Here is an 8,566-nt window from a genome sequence, read left to right as displayed (position 1 = left end):
GTTGTAAGTGATTCTGCCATAGCTGGTGACGTTGTAGTTATTTGAGAAATTGTAGAAGTCACTGTGGGAGTTGTCCGATCTGTAAAAAACAGGAATAATTTATTGTCATCTTATTTTACAAAATATCTACAGAGAGTTGATATTCGAATCTTTGTTTTAATTCAGATGACTATTAAACATGTCGTATTTGTTCGAGATACTTAATAAATTATACGTTAATGTTATTTAAACGGAAGATTTGACAGTAATAAAAAAACTCATCATAGATACCAGGCTTAATATTCAACATTGTCATCACTGATGCCAAACAAACCAGTTTAGAAGGCTTAATAAAGTACGGATATTAAGAGTATCGAGGAAGCAAAATTCCACAAATTGTAGTCAAATTTAGTAAAGATAACTAGTGAGGTCGAAAAATCCTAGCATTTCAAAATTTCAACGTTATTTTCTAATCATGAGCATATTAATGATTATTCATGTGAACAAAGAAGCTGGTGTGTTATTGCATTACATTAAATGATTAAAGAATCATTTCTAGTTGCTTTATCCAACTGCATTTTTACGATTTCGATGTCAGAACATTTCATAGCCACTTTGTAACAAACTGTAATGCGTCCATAAACATAAAACATAGTGTATTAGAAATAAAAGAGGGCCAAAATATACCAAAGTAGAAAACAAAATGACAATATTAAGGCAAAAACAAGAATTGACTAAAAGGCAATCAACAGTCCAAAAACAAAATATATAAAACATAACAGATCAGAAACCTCTGACGGATCAATATCCTTTCCGTTACAGCTAAATATTCTTATTTGATAACTGTTCCTCCAGGTTGTCGATACAAAAAAAAAGTAGGAATCGACTAATTAAGTATCAACGTCATTCTCAGAAAGATAAGGTTAACATAAGCCTTTGAATAACCTAATATACTGAGTAAAAAAATTAAAGCATATAGATAAAGAAAGATGAGTGCAAGTGAGACAATTCTCCATCCAGGTAACAATTCATAAAAGTCAACCGTTATAGGTAAAGGTTCGGTCTTCAACAAGAAGCAATGGATCACAGCGAACAGTAAGCTATAAAACGCCGCACAAATTACTGTTGTAAAACTCTTCAAACGGGAACACTAACAGTCTTATCTATATAAAAGCGGGAAACGAGAAACACATATGAACTACATAAACAGACGACAACTACTGTACATCAGATTCCTGACTCAGGACAGGTGCAAACATACTACGATTTGATTCACAAACCTTCAGATGATAAACAATTCAAAAGTTGCAGAAATACATCTTGATTTATTTTTATATACAATTGTGTACAAGTAATTGTACACGTGACTGTTGTTTCATTCTTTTTTGATACATGTACAATACCATCGTTCTGTATTGTTTGCATGTTTTTATTTTTCACTTTAAATAATTATGTGTTGCTTAACTTAGATATAATTCAAACTTACTTTCACTATAATTGCGAATTCGACATGACATACCAAAATATGAGAATGAGTATTGCGAGTACGGAAATTTCCTAATACAAATATATGTGTAAATTCAAGTTTTTGTTATTCGGATACCCATCTAATCGAATTTTATTGCAAAACTATAATCATCTGAATAATTTCCATTTTAACAGTATAAACTTACTCTGCAATCGGCAATCTTCGGGTGAATTCGCTACTCTTCGTCTGTCTGTTAGATGAGGAACGGAATCGGCCGAGTTTTGACGAATGACTTGCTATGGTGTACATTAAGAAATATTTACCTATTTTATAAACTGTAGCCCGGTTGTTATAACGTCCACATATTTCTGATAATTTTCCTGGACATTTACTAGTGCATTCATCCTCTGCTTTTTGTTGGTTCAAATGTGGTGTCGTTATTCGACAATAACAAAAGTCTGACTGAAAAATGATTACACAGCATATGGTTTCCATATATATTTAAATATAGGTATATGTTATTCAAAATTTTAAACTAAATATGTTGCCTTTGTGTGTACTTCCGATGATTGTCGAGAATATTTACTTAAGCTGCCCAAATATATATGACGTATAAAAAAGAAATTGAGGTATGATTGCCAATGAGACAACTATCCACAAAAGACCAAAATGACACAAAAATTAACAATTATAGGCCAGCGTACAGCCTTCAACAATGAGCAAAGCCCATACCGCATGTTTGTTTAGTTTTTTTTTAAATCCTTGATTGTCACTTATTATCATACGAACATTTTAAATTTTAACTAAAGAGGCAATAACAAAACTATTTCAATCAATAAATAAAAGGCTACAGTAGCATACCACTGTTTAATAGTCGTAAATCAATTTAACTTAAACAAATCCTGGTCACAGAGGGAAACACATCAATCATACGTGGAAATCAACAGAACAACAGAGCCACTGCACAGCTTTTAAACATAAACGCCAGCATACATAGAAACGGATTTTTGACAACAACTGCTACTGTCCCTCATTGGTACAGGACAAGAAAATATGGTGGATTGAACCTGATTTTTTCTTTCTTTCTGCGACTGCATCTTACATCTTTACAGTAGATAATTCAGCTGATCAGTAACAATTCCATTTTCATGCCTCATATATCATGTATTGTTTCACGACTTTAGATTACAAATGACGAGGAACCGGTCACCGAAAGCCATATCATTGTAGAGCCTAGATGGTCGAGTGGTCTAGCGCGTCGGTCACAGTGCAACGCAATTCGGTGCCACGATATCTTAGTAACATGATTTTGAATCCCAGCAAAGGAAGAAAAAACTAATTTACAGATCTAAAATTGTTATTTAGATGATTTATATACTAAAACGTGCAGTATACGTGTCTTTTACTGAATATATGTCCATACGCCTTATGTCAGCCTGTATGTTTAGAACTCGTATTTTCATTTGATAGAAATGCTTAATTTAAGTTGTATAGTTTCTTTGCTTTCACAATCTTTCTGTGGGAATCAGTCCTGGTTTTCTTACTACAGCCGGGAATTACTTGCAGATAAATTCTTTAAGTCAAAGATTGACTTCAGAAATTGTGAATATGACCCGTGCTTATAGCAAATTGCAAATACACCGTTTGGTGATCCGTCTGACAGATTTGAACATATAGATTAGGTAACAGGTAACAGGAACTATTATGGCTTGATATTGGAGTCTAGGATTTATACCATGGCCAATATGGAAAATGCCATATAATAATCTATAATAATAACTAAAGTTGTTTGAACTGTTCTTTTTTCCCATGAGAATATTTGCTTGAATTGTCTAATTTGATACTAAAATCTCTCTTTGATTAGATTTTTTTGGAGAGTAAAATGTCTAATCTTTTATGATTCGGTAGCGTTGTTAACTTCTGCAAGGTTTTGACGATTTCTAACGATTGAAGAAAGCCTGATATAAATAGAAAATAGTCTGTTATGAAACAGGTTGGTTTTGATATTCCTGTTCCAGATGATACCAGTCAAACCACCTCCTGTAGTGAATGCTTTGCTTATTTGGCGCAGATAAAGCTGCTTATGATCGAATGGATAGTGTGCCTGGCTTGCAGGGTATTTGCGAGAATAACTGGTAAATCTTATTACCTTAGTTTCTATCAATTTGTTTGATGTGTTTTATCTTTTAATTTTGCTATTTGATTAGGTACTTTCCGTTTTAACTTTTCGTCGGAGTTCAGTATTTTTGTGATTTTACTTTTAGAACATGTCTCGTGTTCGCATGCAAATCTGTTTAATATCTAAAAATAATCTTACTAATGTTCCCGAATATGTATTATCTATATTAGCAGCTTTGCAGTAATTTTCACACCAAAGGTTAGTATTTGCATTATACTGAATACTAGAAGACCAATAAATGGTTCCGAAATCAAAACATTTAAAATGCAATCCACAATCTGTAAATAAAAAAAAATAATTCAAAACTTATTTGCAATACGTTTTATCATTTTTCATATCCTGTGTTTTAATGGATAGAAAAAATGCATTCATACTTTTTTTGTAAATATTTTCGTTAATAATGTATAAGAACAAAATGATATTAACTTATTCATATTCATGTTATTGTTTAAACCAGTTTCAACCCGGCATTTGTTCTTTGAATGTTCTGTACCAAGTCAGAAACATGGCCATTGTTTTATTATAGTTCGTTTCTGTGTGTTCCATTTTAGTGTTTCTGTTGTGTCGTCGTTATCCTCTTATTTTTGACGTGTTTCTTTCAGTTTAATTTACTAACCTGGATTTATTTTTTTTCTCAATCGATTTGTGTATTTCGAACAGCAGTATACTACGGTTGCCTTCATTAAATAGTAGTGTTAATGAAATTATGAGATGAAAGTTAAGTCGAAAATAAATTGAAAAGTGCAATAACCCTAATGAGGCCGATTGACGGTTTCAGCCATGTTGACTCATATGAAGAACCCATCTTGCTGATTCCTCTAAACGCTATACTCTGTACATATTATAGTTTTACGACAATACAAAAAATGGTAAAATGTGACATTTTTTTTTTTTTTTTTTAACGATAACAAATATTTTATTCAATCATTTCCTGCTATATAAATACCTAAGTAGCCCAGGTCGCATACTTAGGGGCCCCTGTATTTTAACAGCCTCACTTGACCAGGGAAAATATCAAATGAGTTTATACAATAGTTTTACATACATAATTATATTTAAATAACCAATACAATTGATTTTCACACCTGATAAGCATCACTGTATAAAATCACTATCGTATATCCGGTTCACTGAACAAACATGTGTTGATTTAAACTGGAAAAACTTTAAAATTTGATTGCGAAAATAAGTTATTGTTTGACTTGAAGAATTTTGATGTGATTGAACAGAATTTGAAAGTATTCTTTAATATATATTTATGGATTATAAAAAAAGGATAAAGCACATGTGGTGAGTACAAATGTATTACGAAGCATAATATATATGGTAATTTACTAATGTAACTAATATGCACAGACATAGATTTAAATAATAATTGCAATACAAAATATTGTTTTTTCTTTCTGTTATAATAACATATTGTTCACTACTTTATACACAGGATACAATAAGATTAGTATATATATATGGAATCGAACACACCTTTCGTTTAGAGCAGTAGAACTAAGTACATCTTCCTAAAATTTTTCGATAAAGAGTTTAATTTTCGTTTTGCATATATACTTTATATCCGAGCGTAGCAGAAGAAATTTTAATTCGTTTTTCATGTGACATTTAATGGCAATAAATCCTATATAAAAAGCCATCTGACATTTTTGAAATGTATGAATAACAGGTAAAGCTCAACATTCCCAACATGTTTGATCATGTCAGATTTTCTGTCAATAAAATGGTTTTCAAAATAGTTTAAATTTTTTTTTGGCATATTACCACCTACGTTCTATTTTTAGCCATGTTGGGCATCTTAGTTGACAAGTCAGTTCATCAGACATTTGTTTATAACTATATACCCCCAAAGATGATTGTTGCCAAGTGTGTTTAATTATGAATTATGACAAAGGGCAACAATTCATTTCTGGGTCAATTGTGTCAATTTCGGTCATGTTAACTTATTTGTATATCGAACTAGCTAAAAATTGCTGTATGCAGTCTATATCTATTTAAAAAAATATATACCAAAACCTGCAAAATAACCTTTAAACTACTAATTCAGAGGCAGCATCCTGTCCTGAAAATCATTTAGCATTAAAGATGTTATGGGTTAATCTAATAATGAGAACACTGTGATGGGATACACTCCACATTATATCGGAATATAAACTGAAACAAGAGAAAGGCGAAAGATATCAGAGGAACATAAAAAAAAACTAACAATAGAGCAAAACAAACCTATAGGATAGGTCTCAAATGGTCCGGTAGTGTAAGCAGATCCTGCTCTACATTTGGCTTTTCATTCCATATATTTAAAACAGTTTTGTATGAAGCACAAAAATGTAATCCGAAAGTCCCCGAAAGTATATACATAATCTGTTTGTCAACAATCTTAAGCAAGGATACTATTGTGATTTTTATTTTTGAAATATTCTATTTAAGGCTCAAATAATAGTTACACATGAACGAATAAATGCAGATATTGGTATAAAAGTCTGAATTTAAAACATAAAGGTTTGATTCTCTTTGGTTAGTTTTTGTTACCTAAAAAAAATCCATTTAAAATGAACAATTATCAAACCTGAATCATTTAAGGTGGTACCCAAAACTTTCACTTATCTTAATTTTGCTCGTTAAATTTATAAACTTTGACCCTTTAACAAAAATATAAACATTTCCAAAATTTTTGAACCAACCGTTTTGTCAAAATTTACACTGGTTATATAGCAGTTTGACAAACATTAATTTTGATCATTGAGCAGCTTAATATTCCCCTTACAACACAACGTAATCAAAACGTTTAGATGACTTTACAGAGGTATCTCCCTGTAGTGTTTGGTACCACCTTAAATATAAGGTAACAAACACAAAAACACATAGTTTTGAACCATTCATTTAGGAATAATAATCATTACATTAATTTAACTTTAAACAAGTTATCAATAATAAAATATCATCGAACTGTGTTTCAGAAGATATAGAACAAATTCTAATATTACCAAAATCTGTTCTTACCTGCAGTCTTTAAGTTCATTACAGACAAAATAAATGCAATGCCAACGTACATGTTATCCATTCTAAAATTACGTAAATATGTTCAGTTTAATATTAACGTCTCGTTTTGTTATTTTGAAATTAAATTTGTCTGAAAAGAAACATCGTATTTGTATACTAAACATCATAGAGAAAGCACACCCACTTCTATTTCATTTCATAATGTCAGAATTGCAGCTTGAAATGATGACATATCCTTGCAATTATGCATTGATGGCATAACCATTGGTGACGTTATCCAATCAAAATGAATCTTACACACGATGGTGTATTACGATAACTAATAGATAAAAGGATTATTATTGATTGCAGTTAGAACAATACATTACACAACATAAGAAGCAAGAACCTTCTAATAAGTAAACACAAGTCAACAAAAGAATAATGAAATTGCATAGGAGAAGTTATTGCAAAAATAAAAAAAAACCAAACAAATAAATAAAAACGATCTCCAAGGAAATTTATTATTATCTGAAAGTCTGTAATCCAGTGACAACATACAAAACTCGAACACAACAAACAGTTGGAACACAACTGTAATATACCTTACTAGTGACGTGCATTTCCTTTTGTAGGGGAGGTTGGAAATTGCAACCAACGCTTAAATCTATAAAGTCTTTATTGTTGTGTTATTCAAGTCAGTCATTATACCAATTATCCAAGGAAATGTTTTAGCAACTAGATATCAATTATAAATTAACTGTTAAAGTTCATCAGTTTTGTTTTGAAATAATTGATTCTTGCTTATATAATTATCTTTTTAATAAAAGCAGATCATGCGTTGAATGTTTTTTGCTCATTACTTCATATCCAATAGCCCTAGAATAACATTTCTCATTAGAAAAAAAGAATTGAAATATATTCATTATTTTAATTTGAAGTCTAAAAGTATATCGATGTGTTATGCACATCGCTATATATACAGCTGATCATTATACATTTGAAGTCCTTCAACTTTGTACTTGTTTGGCTTTATTAATATTTTGCTTTGAGCGTCACTGATGATTCTTAAATGGACGAAACACGCGTCTGGCGTATCCAAACATAATCCTGGTACATTTGACAACCAATTAGCTTGAAGAAGTAACCAGGAATTAACAAATATAAAAGACATTGGTTAGCAGCATAGAAAGTTGTTTTTACAAATCTGATTTTCGGGGGTTATGCATTAAACAGATACATATTCAAATAAAAACTAATAAAACACAAAAAACAAACAAAATAAATAAACCGAAACAACTTCAAAAGTATTCTCAATTATCACATTGCTATTTGCTTTTCAGTTGTTAGACAAATGTCTTTATTTATTATGAAGTCGTCTACCGCATACACACACGTTGTTTCTCATTATCAGCTGAACATTTCAAAGTTAAAATGATGGATGAATTATCTATAGTTTTCTATGTTGAGATTTGTAAACTTTTGTTGACTTATTTGTATTTTTTGTCTTTTAACACCGAGATGACCGTGAGGTCACTCCGATGTATTGCTATCGCCTAAATTTCCAATATGCAAATAAGCTTAGCGTTTTTAACCGATCTATAAAACTATAGATTCGCGGACAATATCTTGTGCAAAATAACATTACATATCGCTTGTTTTAAATTTATTCTTTCAATGGATACTCCTAATTTTTTTTATAATAAATACAAATTAATAATATGAAACTGTTTTGTCGTTAGTTATATATATATATATATATATATATATATATATATATATAAAAGAAAACATCATGATAATATTTAATACCGAAAAATTGTGTTTAAGCTTGTGGAAGAAAATATCAAGAACGTTTTGCAATATTCCCGGCAAGGACCGGTAACTCTGTAATTGTTTTTGCGGGATAATAGGAATGGCTCCTCATATCCAATCTTTTAGAAAAATCGATTTTT

Source organism: Mytilus galloprovincialis, chromosome 11 (assembly GCF_965363235.1).
Source record: "Mytilus galloprovincialis chromosome 11, xbMytGall1.hap1.1, whole genome shotgun sequence".
Lineage (NCBI taxonomy): Eukaryota > Metazoa > Mollusca > Bivalvia > Mytilida > Mytilidae > Mytilus > Mytilus galloprovincialis.
The sequence above is the reverse complement of the archived record's forward strand: the minus strand, read 5'-3'. Positions refer to the sequence as shown.